This window comes from Cyanistes caeruleus, chromosome 2 (assembly GCF_971803275.1).
Source record: "Cyanistes caeruleus chromosome 2, bCyaCae1.hap1.1, whole genome shotgun sequence".
Classification (NCBI taxonomy): Eukaryota; Metazoa; Chordata; class Aves; order Passeriformes; family Paridae; genus Cyanistes; species Cyanistes caeruleus.
Genome location: NC_141702.1, coordinates 47,206,890 through 47,223,291, shown reverse-complemented (window position 1 = coordinate 47,223,291; position 16,402 = coordinate 47,206,890). Strand labels below are relative to the sequence as shown.

The 16,402-nt window shown below is 38.1% G+C and overlaps 1 long non-coding RNA gene across 1 annotated transcript in view; it reads left to right on the top strand.

Annotated features, from left to right (window-relative positions):
• The first annotated feature begins 1,905 nt into the window (after positions 1-1,905).
• Positions 1,906-16,402, top strand: part of LOC111927164 (uncharacterized) — a 74,506-nt gene continuing 60,009 nt past the window's right edge. Inside the window, exon 1 of the long non-coding RNA XR_015283116.1 lies at positions 1,906-2,225. This is a non-coding gene — a long non-coding RNA (uncharacterized LOC111927164). The remainder of the gene's footprint in view (positions 2,226-16,402) is intronic.

Sequence of the window (16,402 nt, the reverse complement as noted above, 5' to 3'; positions counted from 1 at the left end):
TGATACTTTGAAGGTAGCTTATGGCTGCAAGCCAACCTAAGAGCTTGCTGCTGCCACAGAAGAAGGTCTCACTCCCTTCTCCTCCCCACTATGAGCTTTGTTTTCTTTCCCCACCCTCTCAGGGCCCTATCGCCACTATTTTGGCTCACCCTTTGCGTCTTGAGTCAATTCAACCCATTAACTCAAAGAATTATCCCCTTTCTGGTTATTTTCTTGCAGGTCAGGAAGGTGAGTTGATTAACAGCAGCATCTGAAGATCTGAAGGTGGTCTGCAAAGAGTAGAGTGGCAGTACCAAATAAGCAGGAACATACACAGAACACAAATGTGAGAGGAGGTGGGATCTGTACTTTCTTTGGCAATGATGTGTTAGATCCATCTACTACATCTTGTAGAAGTGAACCATGGATTGTTTGTTGCCAGTGAAATGCATGTGATTGTACAAAAACGTGGAAAAGTGCCAACAAGTTATAGCAGCGATGCTTTACTCTCTTCTGTTTGGATTCCTTCTATCTCCTTACACAGCAGTGGAAAGCCAGACCAACTCTTCTAGGCAGTTAACTCCATTTGAGAGTCTTAGGTGGTGCTTGAAGGGGTAGGTAATTTCAGAAGAGGACTAAAAGTGATAAATATATGAGTAATTATTATTATCCAAGGTCTGGACAATATTTTAAAGTTTGGATGCACTCACACACGTCAAAAGTACAACAAATAACTGTAATCCATCATCAGTGGAAGAGATAAATGCCCCAAACAAATGTGTCAAAGATGTTCACCATATATGGGTTTACAGCTGAATCTTCTATGTGTTTTACAAGAGAAGATCTGGTCAGAAAGTGGAATTCAGTCTTCTGTTTATTTTAGCTAACAGGAACTAAAGCTTTACCTCCCACTCCCCCTGATATGCTAGGCTTTCTTGTTCCACTCTAAAAGAAATTCATTCATAACTTGTAATTAAAAGAAAAATGATCCTATCGTGGTTTTAAACCAGTAACTAAAAAAATTACTTATTTTTTTGCTGTGAGATATGGATTAGAACAAGAGCAAAACAGGCATACAACTTAAAAGGAATAAAGAAAGTTTATTGACAAACTACAATAATAAGAACACCAGAATAAACTTCCAGAAAAACTTTTTTTATCCCCCACTACCCACTATTCCCTTGTTCACATGACAACAGAGACAAAAACTTTGGAACTTTGATGGTTAAAACAGTCCCAATTCCTGCTACAGTCTTTTCACCAGTCTTTGTAGAGAAACAGAAGTCTCTTTCTGTTAATTTATGGAGTTTCTCACACGAAAACTACTTCTGTTATAGTTTACTATTGCCCTAATGTTAGCTGCCCAGAGCTGCTGCTATCAGAGCTCACTCCTCCCATTTCACCTCACTCTGAGGTGTGTATGGGCCATGAGTCTAGGGATGGCATTTTAAGGATGAGTTATTCAAAGGCAAAAGTCTTCTTCATCTGTTTCTGTGAGCTTCACTAGAAAACAGTTTTCTCATTGCCTCTCAAGGCTTCAAATCTTCCAGCACTTCACTGTACTACAATTACTCTACTTTTTACTCAAAATTTACACTTTGAACACTTTATTCCTCCCTACATACTCTATCATGAATTAAAGGAGTTCTTTCAGGACTTTATTGTCCATCTCCATAGCTTTAACAGAAAAATATTTCATCTTAATCAAAGCATCTCCTTATTCTCTACCTTTTCTGAAGCTTCTTTTCTGTCACTGGTAGTTTATAAAGTCTCTACATGTTGATCACTCTCTTTTTCCCCTCTCTGGATAAAAAGATTAATATGCAAGTCTCATCTAGGTAATGAAAAGGTTAAAATCTTGCCCAGGCTTTGTAGATGGTTCTGTGATCTCTGCCGGTGCAGGAGCTGGAGCTGTCTGCAATGGAAGATTCTTCATGGCTGCTCTGGAGAGTGTGGTCACCGCTTTAGCCCGCCGCAGGTTCAGAGCCTCTTTCTTTCTTCACTCGGCAGTTTCTAGTAAATTCAGTCACAGCAAAACCTGCAGCTGAGACAGAGATCGGCCTGGCCTGGCCAGAGCCCGGGGAAAGATCCCTGCAGGCCCCATCTCCCGGCCGGGAGCCACTGGGCCCAGCCCAGCCCCCGCCCGGGCCGCATGGCCTGGACAGGGTACGGGAGGCCTGGAGCTCTGTTACCTTTCACAGCCAGGAAACAAAGAGAACCAAAGTGCTCTGACTTTACATCTTAAGGTAGGGTTCACAAGTTGATCTCCCTTTTCAATGGTTAAAATTGCTGTCAATTCCCAGTAATGACTGATAATTGGTCAGGAGAAAAGACTCATCAGCCACCAGCAACTTCAACTTCCTTAGCTCCCAAAACCACCTTAAACGTAAAGTCACCTCATCCTCTTTTCTTCATTTTGCATTTATTAATGAATGAGAATGATGTGAAATATATCAAAACCATGAATGCTTTTGCTCATGCGTTTTCTAAAAACTGTCAATGTTGATTACTTACAAACATCTTTGCACAAAATATGACAAAGAATACTTGTTGCACTCTCTAATAAGAACAACAAGGTTGTGTTATAGAAATTGTGGTATCTTTGATGAGGTGTGGAATCTATATATCTGCAGTGCTAAAGTTTGATTTTACCCTTTGCTGCTGTGCAAAGGTGTGTCCCTGTTTATCATCGCGTTTGCTTGTGTTCCACAAGGGAGATTTCCTCACAGAGTGTGATCATTTGGTTGATACACTTGGACCATATTCAGCTGTTGGCTGACTGCTGAAGGAGAGAGCAAAGGAGCCTCGTGAGCACCTTCTGATATTACACAGTGTCCTGTGCTGAGATGTAATTGTGACTAAAAGCCTGTGCCATGGTCACTCGTTATACAGTCTTCTTTGTCCTTGATTATGTTACATGTATCTGCTTTCTCAGAACAGTAAAATTGCTAAAAAGGAGTACAAAGAGCAGGGAAAGACAAAGAAAGACTGACTAAATATAACAGTTGTGGATGATGTGCTATTAAAAAGAGCCAATGTATCATATTCATAGAATATTTTTCCACATGAAGGTTCTTATGTGTCATCCAAAATATTTTCTACATTCTTTTTTTTCTACATCATCTTCTCTTCTTGTTTCCCAGTTAAGGTTTTGTTCCTTATCTTTGTTCAGTTTTGAGTTCTTTTAAGTATGTCTTCAAGAATAGAGAGAGTTGAGTATCTATCTTGAGCTCTTTAGTGTCATTATTGGAAAATTTTCCTCTGAACATGGACCCCAATTTCCTGTTAAATGTCAGTGGGTCTGTAAAGGCCTTTTGAAAATAGTTTGTATTGTATTTGAAGGGTGTGTGGGGGAATTGGGGAAGTAAGATCTGTGATTTTGAGCTACTTTCTTTGGTGCCTCTCAGTCTGAGATGGATTGAAACCACCAAGAAAGCCTTTACTGTCCCAAGTAACATTTGTCCCAAGTTTACATTTGAGGACAAAAATAAGCTTGAAAAGGAAAGACTGGATTTGGCTCTGAGGAACTCAAAATTATATTCTATGTACAGTTTATTGTTATAGTGCTTATTTTAAGAATGCTTTTGAACTCAATTCTGTTAACATAAAGTCTACAGACTTAAGTCCACACATAAAGTGTAGTCGAAGAAAAGAAAAAAAAAATCGAGTTTCTTAATATGTATCTTGCTCTGTAATTTTCAGATGTTTTTGCAATGTTCCTTGACCAAAGGGCATGTGAGGGAATTAAATGATTATTCTCTCTGTTTTCCTTACTATATTTTATTTTCTTACTGTTAAATCATTGAGGAGAAAAAAAAAGAATTATGGATTTTTGTAGTGTTTTTTGGAAGAAATCAGGAAATTATTTGTAAATATCATACATAACTAAATTGTGTATCAGCCATTGTTGATTCCTAAAGCAGACTGCAGCAGTTTCAGGAAAGGACTTAAAAACACTACTGAAAAAAATAAATTTAGCTATCCTAACCATGGTACTTCTGAAGCTAAGCAAATGTCTAATTAGGTATTTTATATTTACCTTATTTGGAAACTGGCCAGGACACCATGACTGATATTACATCTCTTATGAAAAACTCCAAGACATCTGCTTTTGTCACAAGTGAAAAAGATTCTTTCGTCCTAAGATTTCTTTATGTCTGTGTTTTTAAAGACTGTTCAAACTGCTGCTCAACCATAAACCTGCTGCTTTGAACAAACATCTAAGGACACTTCCTTTCTCCCAGGACAAGTCCTGAAGTGTTGCTTAGTTCTGTCATAGACCAATGTCCAGGCAGCCCTTGTGAAATCCCTTTCAGTTTGGAGGAAGGCTGCAAAACAGTATATAATGGGGGAAAAAAATACAGAATGTGTTGCTATCTTTGAAACCATGACTTCAAAACCATCCTCCTCAGTATTTTTCATTTGACTTAGTATGCATGTGATCAAATTCAAACTCTAGACAGATTGAAGAGACACTTTTTCCCCCAGAAAATTAAAAGGAACTGTGTATGATTGAAACCTGTTTCTACTCTTCTCCAGAACAGAATTCTGCCCTGCTTTACTTCCTAGTTTTATGTTTGGTTTGCCAGATCTGGAAAGATTGTAAAATGTATTAGTAAAATTGTCAGTACAATGGGATTAGCCACAAGGAAGAGTGCTTAAAACTCTTGGCTATATTGCCAGCCCATGCAACTGGGAGGAGAAATCTTCTTTCAACACCAAACACTGTTTTCTTTTTTTGAGGGAATATTTACCAGCCTCATCAGTTTGGCAAAAAGTCATGCCCAACACAGAAACTCATGTCCCGATAACAAAGAGATGTCTAATCTCAGTTTCTGTCTGGAGCCATTGTGTCATCGTGTTTTTTGGGCACATGTCTTCACTCATGGGGATGCCCTGGCTGGCACAGAAATCACTGTTGATGCTTTGCTGAGTTGGCTGCTGAAACCTTTGTTTTCTGGGAAGAAACCTCAGGCCCTGACAAAAATGGAAAGAAAAGAAGGAAAAAAAAAAGACCCTGTTTTTCATCTTTTATGTAATGACCATACTAAGCTTGATGGAACAGAATGAACTGACTTCCTGATTCATGAAGCATAATTACCCATGGGTAATGCTCTGCTTGTCTTGCCACAGACTGTGTGATGCACAGCACATACCATTTTACCCACTGCTATTTTTAAGCTGTGCCAGGGTTTTACAGAGACCTACTCACCTTGTCTGCCAAAGTTGAAGTATTAGGTGTATTCTTAGAAACTGATTAATGTATGTTTTTAATAATCTGCTTTTTCTTTTTATTCAGTGGTTTTCTTCACAAGTAGTTCTTGCAAGTAGAATAGCGTTGACCTTATTCTATGCAAAAGAAATATTGAAATGTGCACTGTAAAATAGCACAGGGGGTTTCACCAGAAACTGCAGAATTACCATTTGTAGTGTATGACAGCACCACAGATTTTGTCCAGTGCTACTTCTTTTACCAGGGAAATAATGCAGGGAAAGGTCAAAATGTTTCTTGGCACTTTCACAAAAATGTCCTGTGAATTTCCCTTTTTTGAATTTTCCACCTCTTGCATTCTGTGCGTTCTTCTGGATAGTTAGGTCTGAAAGCTGATGGTCTTTGTCACCCTTACTATTTAGTATTCGGTCCTCTCACAAATGCTTTCATGCTCGGGCTATTAGATCAACTGAAGCTGGTTCTAAGAATTCTCTGTCCACCCTACAATGAACAGTTTGTTTCCATTCAAACTGGTAGAAATAAGTATCCGAGGACATGGGAAGATTTTTCACTGGACAAAGCTTTAATTAACTGCTGCATACATATGGACAGGCTTTGGGAGAAAAATACACTTAGCCAAGAGTAGATGTATTTAAAAGGAAAATAAACATATTTTGGCTACATGATATTTCCTAACTACTGTAATACAGAAGTTAAAGGGAGCCACGTATGAGAGGAGTTTGCTGAGAATTTTAGGTATCTCTTCTACTATTGACAGGATTTGTTCTCTTACTGATGGTAAACAGCCTGCCAGCATTTTCGGCTATTTTATTGTCAAAAACACACCAGAAAGTTCTCTTATGAAATAAACTAAAATGAAAAATACAGTGTTGAGGGTTCCTTTTCCTGAAAATAGGAGTATTTTAGTACCTCTATGCTAATAAACAAACCAGTTAGGCACTGTCCAGTTGGCTTGACACATTTCAAATCATCGCAGATATTCACTCCCAGCTTCCCAAAACAGGGTGATTGCATTCAAACTGCCTATTGGGGATGGTCCTGGCCCATGTTACCTCCTGCTTCTCAACTAATTGACCTGAGAGTTTTGCAGTTGACTGTGATCAAAACTGTGCTCAGGGGTTGTATTAGCAATGCAAAAGCTCCTGTGGTAGTGGTTAGCCTGTGTCCTGGCCATGCTTGGTTAGCTAGCAGAGATGTAGCCCAGGGTTTTTGTTTCCTCAGGCATATATAGTCAAATGCATCCTCAGACTCAGAGCCAGAACTACCCTGACTTTCAGCAGAGCTTGAAAACAAGCAGAAAAATTTTCTTTTTGTGGCCATTGTCTTGCAGAGTTTGTTCAATTGTAGATGCCCTGGTTGATAAGAAGCAAGAGCATACACATCATACACAGTACACAGTCTGCCTGAACAAAACTCCTTGTTTGTGGTAAACATAACTAAGGACCATCAGACTGTGTTACAAAATGTTCAAAAATTTTCAAAGGATATGAAAATTTTTATGACTGCTCTAAGCATCCATATTAAATATTTTTTAAGGAAACAAAAAGATTCACTTCTGCAAGAAGGTGCTAATACTTGAAATTATTTTCATTTAAAAAACCTAACCAAAAACCAAGTAATGCTTCTGTGAAGGCACTCCTCTACTTCCATTTTGGACTGTGATTGTTGTTTGGATAGTGAGATGAGCCTTCTGATTGTCCATAAAATAAATTTACACAAAAATACCGCATGTGTGAAAAGATGCATCTTTGTGAAGTTCAGCTGTAAGTGGTTGTAGATCAAAATGCCTTCCAGAAGGGCTGACTGCCTCTGTGAGTTGAAGAGTAGGGACAAGTGAGGGTCATAGATGTCTCCACCAACCCGTTTTCAACCTGTCACCTTCTCCCAGGTGATGGAGAGAGGCAGTCTCCAGCTTCTGGGCCTGGACTATACACAAGGGCTCTGGCAGCTAAGTTTTGAAAGGTCTTTCTTTCATTTGATCCCATTAATATCTAGTGCTAAAGTAGAATAGCTCAAATAACAGCAGAATTTGACAATAGTAATCAGTTTTTCATCATTTTCCTCTTATCTCTCATTGCCATAAGACACTGATTTTTGTCCATTATGTAACCCTACTGACTGTTGAAATGATGAGAATGTGAGCCAAGTGAACTTTGTAACTAATCATACCTTTTCTTTAGAAACATTCTTCTGGAAAAAAAAATACATTGATTTTTCTCACCATAGTCTGAATTTTCTTCGCATTATCATTTCCAAAAGTTTGCTTTTCTTCATTAAAAAAGCGTGAACATTTTCTCTAATTAGTTTCTAACAGCAAACAACATCTTGACCTCATTTGTCAGAAAATGCAGAGCCGAACTGTATCATTTAACAAGGGAATACCACACATTTATGATTAATGTATGGCACTTTCTATGACCCTACTTGACTCCCTTTGTGAATATTTAATGTATTTATCATTGTATTTTCAATCTCAGATGACAAAAAATCAAGATCTCATAGCACACAGTGCTTTATCTTATCAAATGAGCAATAATAAACGAAAAACAGAGCTTGAGGTACTTTTATAATAATTGCAAAACATAAAACACAATCAAAGGCTGCATAAAAGATATGTATTCCATTTCTTTCTGCTCCTCTTAAATGGAAACAGAAATACCCTGAGGCAAAGGGAAGGTGGGGATGCAGAGAGACATGAATGTAAAAAAGCCAACAGGCTATCCAGACTGGGAAGTTAAGGCACAGGAGAACACACCAAAATCTCACCAGCTGGCAGACTGGCACCTGCAGTATTGGAAAGGCTGACTTGACTGAGCTGAATGTCATTTATCTCCTCAAATCTATCGCTAATTTTTCTTCACATAAAGGGTGAGAGCAGCATTTCCAGAACACAAATCCTGGTGGTGGAAAAACACGGTCATCATAAGATCTGAATATAAACCCTTTTGTCTTGTACAGAATACAGCATTCTGCAGAAGGGTGATATCACTTCATAGGCTTCACCTTTGTGCTCCCTGTCCTTCTTGGAACAATGCTGTGCACACCAGTCAGACAAAACTCCCATTGAAAGCCCAGGAATTTTGCTTGAACCTAACATTAAGAAGCAGCTCTTGTTTTGTCTCAAGGACAAAAGGACAAGGAGGATTCCCACTGTTTTTTATTTAACTTGGGGCCACATTATAATGTTCAGACCTATCCATGTCCTTCTCTATGCAGCAAGAGGACTATGCAGTCTGTATATATTTTTAGGGTTCCCTCTTCCCTCACTCCGAGGCAGTGTTATCCAGATGCCATACACATTCTTATAACAAAATAAATTATAATTAGGCTGGTGTGGATTTTGTGTGAGCAAAGTGGTGTCCATATTGTAACTTCAGATTTGCTTTGGAATTTCCTTGTTCTGCTCCCTTCATTTGCTTGGGTGGGTCACATCTTCATACAGTATGATTTTCTTCCATCTTAATTCATCATAGTTCAAATATGTGAGCTCACAGCTTGGGTGTGTCTGAATTATAGTATACTACTGTGTTCAACCTGTGTAATCTGCTGATAATCAGTAATTTGTGGCTGCATCAGTATAATTTGTCACTTTATATTCGTATAAATTGCCCCAAATTTAGCAGTTAATGATATGTGTACATTGTACTTAATAAAAATTAGTAAATACAATGCTTTGTTTGTTTTTATTGTCTGGTTTTGCTGGATACCATGGCAGAAGCAAACATGATACCAGGAAGAGAAATTGCTGTTTTGTATGTGTCCATGACAAAATTCTCGACTATTCTAATAAGAACAATTTTTTTCTTTAAATATAAATTTAATAAGAATATCTGTTTGTGACAACAATGTTGTTTGTCTACAGACGTGTCTACTTTATATTTTTATTTTTATATTTTCTCATTCTCATCAGACACTATTCATTTTATGGCTAAGTATCTTCTCAAAATGCAGGTTTATTTAAATTAAGTAGAAGAGAAACACACGGATCAGAAAAAAGCAATCAGCTAAAGTAAATCTAATGGTTTGAGAAGGCCACATAATAGCCATAGATTAAATTAATGGCCATTTTAACAATGTGGCATGCTTCTGGCATAACCTGTCCTTAATCACAGAGAAGAAAAACTGGCTGCATGCAGACATGGGGAAATGTGAAAGTGCTACTGCAGACTCATTTTCAGCCGCAGTTTGTTACATTTCCACACTTGGTTTTGCATGAGTCGTGTTCTGTATTCTGAGGTGTGAAATGTGGATTACAGATGCACTGAGAGACTGAATGATCCATGAGGAAGCCCTGTGCAACTGGATCCTCATGGCTTTCAGCTGGATTCAGGGGACAGAGCTTCTGGAGAGTAATATGGAAAACTGGGATCAGGTTATGTAACAACTTTTACTATAAAATGTATTTTTGGGGGTCTATGATGGTCCTACAGACTCTAGTTTTGGGCAGATGTAATAAACTCTTTGTTAAAAAATGTGTGGCAAAAACTTTTTTTTCTTTCAGAAACAGCCACAGTGTGTGTCAAGGTGATATTGGCAGCTATGCTTTTAATCCAGCTGTTGAAAAGTTGATGGCTTTCACTCTATCTCTACTTATCATTCAGAGTTATTCACAAAAGTTATTCTAAGTCATGCACAGTGACTCACAGCTGTTTATAAGTAGCAACACTGCTGCCTCAGAGTTTGTATTTCAATGTAGTTTGTGTAATATGCTGAATTACACAATATAAATTGACAGTAAAGCAACTGTTCCTATGTGGACCTAACATTTCACTGAGATCACCTTAACAGAAATGAGTGGCCCAAAGAATTCCTATTTTTCAAGACTCCTTAGATAAACTTGAATTTAAATGGTTATAAGTCAGTTTTGTGTTACACTGCAGGAGGAATAACTCCACACACACACCTTCCTCTGAAACAATCTTTTTTCTTCTTTGGACAATGCTAGCAGACAATTTTTATTATGGATATGTAGAGAAAAATACCAGGTCAATCTTCAGTTTAGGCTAAGTCTTCCTGGATGATTAATAGACACTGAAATTATTGTTAAACTGGAATGATACCAGTTTTGCCCTAGAGTAGCAAAAGTGTACAGTTAAAGATATGTTGCTTCAGAGTATTACATGACTAACACTTGACAGAATATTTATTCACTTGTCATTTATTGTTCCCAAAATGTTTCAGGGAATATCTTGCCATTCAAGGAAGAATTGAAAGATTTTTAAGAGTTTTCTCACTGAAAGTGATTAATACCTGTTCATGTCTTTGTTTCCAGCTCTCTGAAGGTCATTACGTGGGCTACACAAAACTTCTTTGAGTATGTAAAGAGCTTCATGCTGCCTTTCTGCTCCTGGGATCCCAATAGCTCTCACGGGAGTGTTCTTAGATGCAGCCTCCATTGACAATAATTTTTGAGTTCTGTGTCACTCCCCACACACAGTCTTCATAACACTAATACTAAAACAACTGAGAATTTCTTGAGGCTAATAAAGTTTTGGGTTATTGCTTTGAAATAGTGCCAGAGGCACTAATATAAAAGTTTCTCATGCTGTTACTTTGTCTCTATAATGTGGCCTTGGTCATACTCCTGTTTACAATTTTTCTGTACACAAACACCAGTAAGATAGTACAGAATTATTTGTCCTCCTTGTCTGGTTTTTCTTTCCCTTAAAGATTTTGCTGATAGCCTCGAGGCTCTCAGCTTTTTGGGCCTGAGTAATGTTGTAAAGTGTGAGTTTGAGGCTTTTACCCGTACACCATCCACATGGCCTCTCTTAGGTAACCAACACTCATTTAGGTGGATGTGATTACAGGACATGGTTGTCTCCCATTAGCTATAAATCCAACTATAAAGCTAATTTTCTAATTTTATTTTTATTATTATTATTATCATCATCATCATCATCATCATCATCATCATCATCATCATCATCATCATCATCATTGAATTTCAATACTAACACATCTGTCATTTAAAATTATCAAGACTTCTCTAAATACTCATGTAAAGCCACAGTACTGTAGTACAGTAGGACCAGTCAGAGAAAGCTGGTTCTGGAATGGAGAAGCAGGTGTAGGAGTGCAAATTGGATAGCAAAATGCACACAGAAGGATCTTCCTGAAAGCAGCCCAGATAGTCACATCCCTTGGCTTTTTAGCATGCTATTAGACTTGACTTAGTTTGGGATTTTGTGTTCCTTGAAAGTGTTATCATGAAACTGCACAGTTTGATACCACTAAGACACCAAAAAAGGGGTGTGGAAGAAGACAAAATGATGAGTTGCTTCAATAGTCTCACCATGTAGACTCAAGGGAATAATAGCATCAGCTCTGCTGAGATTCCTTAGTGGGACTGTGATGGATTATAGTACTGGTATTGTAACACTCTGCATAAAAAACATTTAGAATGTAGGATACCTGCCATGAGTAAAATAATTTGATTGTGCAAAGTTTATGCATAGTACGAAAGTTAATTTTTTTTATCAGAATTATGGTGTTAATATGCTAGCCATTGTAGGATTTTCAAATAGAAGATGTGTTAAGATAGTTGACAACAACTTCCATTTCACTTGAGCACTTCAATTGTAGTGTGAGCTGCAGAGATGCCCAAAGGATTGGCAGATGTCACTACTGGGTACCTGGAAGAAAATAATTAAGTCTGAACACAGACAGATAGTTTTGTGAAGAATGGTTGATTTTGTCAATGTATATTTTAGGAAAAAAATTTTTGAATGCAATTGTGTGAATTCTTACCCTTTCTTAATTGTATGTTCAGTTGTAGATAAAAGTAAGATCATAATCTCTAGGCCAAATGGCATCTTTGTTTAATTTAATTTGCATAGAATTCATTAATTATAACTGTTCATATTTTTGCTAAGGAGTTTCAGTGTGATTTTGGATTTAGAACCAAACTGGAAGTCAAGTGAGTTTCATTTCTAGATTTAATGTCTCAAGTCTCTTTAAAAATTCATGTTCTGGTTTTCACATTTATAATGTAACATCTTAACATGATGCAATAGCAGCTGCATGTTGTCATCTTTTGGAACAAATGTAATATAAACACTATTATGTAAATGTAATAGAAACACTGAATACTAGAAATAAGGAATAAGGAAATAGGAATAAGAAATGAAAATACCTCAGGGCACTTTTTTAATTGTAGCAGAATTGTTGTCCTGTTTTGATTCTAGTAGTTAAACACATGTTGCACTTTTTCAGGTTTTTCCCTTGGAAGGCAAAATTGATGGTGGAATTGAGAGTAGACCCCACTGGTGGAGGTGAATTTGCATTGAAAGCGCATGTCTCTGTTTCTCCAGCTGCAGGCCATGGCAGCATGCTGCTTCTTGGCACACACTCCCACAGTCCTGTAAGACCACATTCAGGTGGTGCCTTCAGGATATTCCCACAGCCCAGCTCCACTCCATCTTCTGGGCTGCCTTTTATACTCCTTTCCCCTTTCTTTCACAGACAGTTGAACATACATAAAAGTAGTTACAGCAAAAGATCTGCTCTTATGTTGTCTTCCTGTTGGGCAGTGGGCCATTCCTGTTTCTTGGGGAATGCATGTGGGTATTTTAGCCACCTTTATCCCCCAGATGAATTTCAATAGGTTCTCACATTTACTCCTAAACAGGATGGCAGGTTTACCCACTGTTGTCAACATTTATTAAGTCAAAACATAGCCGTATTAAGTGTGCTTTCTTAAGGGCCTGATCTAACAGTTCTTAGATGAGTAACTCTTCCAAAATATCTGTCTGACTCATTAGTTTCTTCCCACATAAACTCCCTTCTAGTTTCATTTGGCTTAGTGGCATTTTTCACTTCCTGTCCTAAGCTATCAGACAGCATTTCTGTGAGCTGTAAACAGTGGCAGGGCTTCCACCTAAGAAACTTCTGCAGTGGGTGATGTGTAGAGACAGTTTAGGCAAAGTGTGCTGGAAGGCTTGGCAGTGTCAGAGGTAGAATCCAGGTAGGGGGTCAAGTTAACTTCAAAATTCTGCAACGTCTTCTTTACGGGAAACATTAAAACAGGCTTGTCACCCATCACAGACAGATGGTCATCCTGCTTAAGAAACATATTTCCCTGTTATTTTTATGATACAGTCAAGGCAGATATTTCATCCTCTTCTGTGTTTGATTGCAGCCACTCTTTCCCTCCCTTTGTGCTCCGTTGCCTGGAGAGCACTCCTCTCCCCACTCCACTGTCACAGGCCACTAGTCTGTGACAAAGCTCAGTCTCAATCTCCCACAAAGCTGAAAAAGGAAAACTCACAAAAGAGTCCTTTTTTCTTCCTTTTGGGTTTTGCCTTTTTCTTCACCCTGGCTGCAACAGGGGCTGCACACAGTGTGGAGATAGCTTGCAGCAGATGAGAGAGGGAGGCATGTCAGGGGTAAGAGAGGGCAGCAAAGCCCCTCTCATGATGCACAGGTGGAATATCTTACATCAGTGATACTGCTGCTGTCTCTGCCTTTGCCATTTGTCACTCTTGCCTGCATTTCTGCCGGGTCTTTTCCTCCTTCACACTTTTGAGAATGGTTCTTCCATTAAACTCTCATGTAAGCAAGGCTCAGGTATTTTGGGATAATTAATTCAAATAGAAGTAACATTCTTTTTCTTTTTATGGAAATATATAAATTAAGTGAAATTATGGTTACAGGAATAATTAACTGAATATTACAGAATTGCATACAGCTACTTTTAGTGGACTGACACTTCAAGGGTGTGCTGATGTCACCATCAGAGCTTAAAGCCTGCTAAAGATAATTAATTACTACTAATGACATAACCTGAACTTCACAGGACAGCATGATAAAGTAGAAAATCTACTGGAGAATCTGATGTTGGGGTTGTAGCTCACACTGATTTTCAGGTTCCTCAGAGAGTATTGCTTAGTCACCGATTGTTTCACTAAACATATTCAGGTTGCTTAATGTACATCTGTTGGTACAGATCTTCACTGCAGTGGGGACACAATCTAGACAAAGTCAGTTCTGTGACCTTGAGAACCAGAATCCTCTTTTCATTTTTCCTATGAAATGTCCACTGAGGTTCTTCAATGACAGGTAGGTGGGATTGAATATTTGTGGTTGGCACCAGTTGTGAATGAGAATGCCTCAAAGTTTAGGCATGTCTATAATTTTGTTCTGCAAGTGGATTTGCTGCACGTACTGAGAACTGCCTCTCTCACAGGGTGCCTGATTTGTGACACCTGTCTCCTCTTTGCACCCTTCCACAGCCTCCTGCTGAGCTTTGCTTTGGGGACTTTTTTGGCAAACATTCACAGAAACCATCCTCTAAAAGGGCAGAGATTATCACAAGCTTCAAATGATGATTCTACATTCACATTTCACATTTTCTTAATTCAGCAGTATATTGTAGTTAGAGTACACAACAAGGAAGTGGGAAACTGAGGAAAGCTTCCTTCTCTGATGGTCAGAGTAGTATTAACACAAATGATGGTCAGAGTAGTATTAACACAAATTCAAATTATAGGCTACCTTCTTCAGTTTGGTACTGCTGTTTTTCTGTCTTCTGTAATCTTCCTGACAGTCATCTTGAGACTTCTGGACTAGGAGGCCTCAGTGGATTTAGAAGGCTCAGTGTTGAAATATTTGAGCTTGCTACATAGGAAGGTATCACTTCCTACATAGGCATTTTCTTGTAATCAGAATGACAGAAATGCTTTATTGCCTCACTAAATGAAGAAGAGAGAAGGCAGAAGGGGAAAAAGACTAATTTTATTCCAATTGATATATTTGTCAGTGGAAAACTGGAATCTTATTCCCATTAATGTATTGGGTTGGGAAAAGCTAGAGTCTGGAGCTCTATTTCATACACCAAAGATTTTCTCCAATGATTGTTTCATTCAAACATCGAGGACAGCCAGAGGCAGACATAATGTACATCTGCCTCTAATCAAGGATTGATTTTTATTTTACTAGTTTATATTATACTAGTTTGATTATTACCAATGAAATTTCCTTATAAGGCAGCTCTAAATAAGATATCTGTCTGTATGTCTGTGATCCATGGTTTAGAAGTTAGCTTATGTTTAGGAGCTTCAGTTGTCTCACTGTTTTTTTGTATGTGTTCACTTCTGTACTACTGTTGTGTATAGGAAAATGTGATCCAGATACACTACAACCTTTACCTGACCAAAGCAATATGGTTTTTTTTTGTTAAGTTCTGATATAACTCCATTTCATATAGCAGAAAATGCATCTTTGCTAAGCTATTTTTTATTTTGTAGTTTTACAGGGTGAGCTGAAGTCAGTCCTGGAATAACTCCATTAAATCTAATTACATTTTTCTAGTGGGAGATGTCCCTGGCCACAGGACAGGAACTAGATCAACTTTAAGGCCCCTTCCAACCCAAACCATTCTATGATTAAATTAACTTTAGTATTGGTTTGGCCCGGTGTATTTCTATTCTGAAGTGATAAATTGTCCAAAAGAAGTGTAGTCTTTTACTTTGCATGTGGTTATTTTCAGAAGAATGGCAGCTATCATTTCTGAGGCTAAACATCCTAAAAAGTAACTCTGTGAATCATGCTGAGATTGAAAATATCATGTATACATAGCATCAAAGGCACCAGCATAAAGCTATAGTTTAAAAAGTCAGCATTCCTGTGGTATTGAAAGGAATTAATCTGAGGAAATGACAGAAATCATTCCTCTGAGAGGAGCAGCACAGAGAAAATGTATTTGTGTTAAAAATGTGTAAGTGCTTTATTGTTGTCTAAAATTGAATTAGGTTCCAAGTGAATTAAGAGAAAATAAGACTGTTTGGAAGCAAGCAGTCAGTCATACTAGTTGATTTAAGATCAAAGAGGGAATGTGACAATCTGTGTCCCTCCTTCACTCAAAAATAAGAGGATGCTATGTTCAAATAAAATCATCAAAGAAATCTTCTTCAGAATAACATCCAAGGCATTTTCACATGCACAAATCATAGAATCCTAAGAATCAAGGAATATCTGAAGTTAGAAGGGTTTAATAGAAATCATTGAGTCAAATTCCTGATCCTTGTAGGAATACCAACTAAACCATATGACGAAGAGCATTGTCCAGACACTCCTGGAACTTGGGCAGGCTTAGAGGTGTGACTGCTTCCTTGGGGAGACTGTTCCAGTGGCTGACTGCCCTGATGCACACCCTGACCATAGAGATGGCAAATACATCTTCAACAGGGA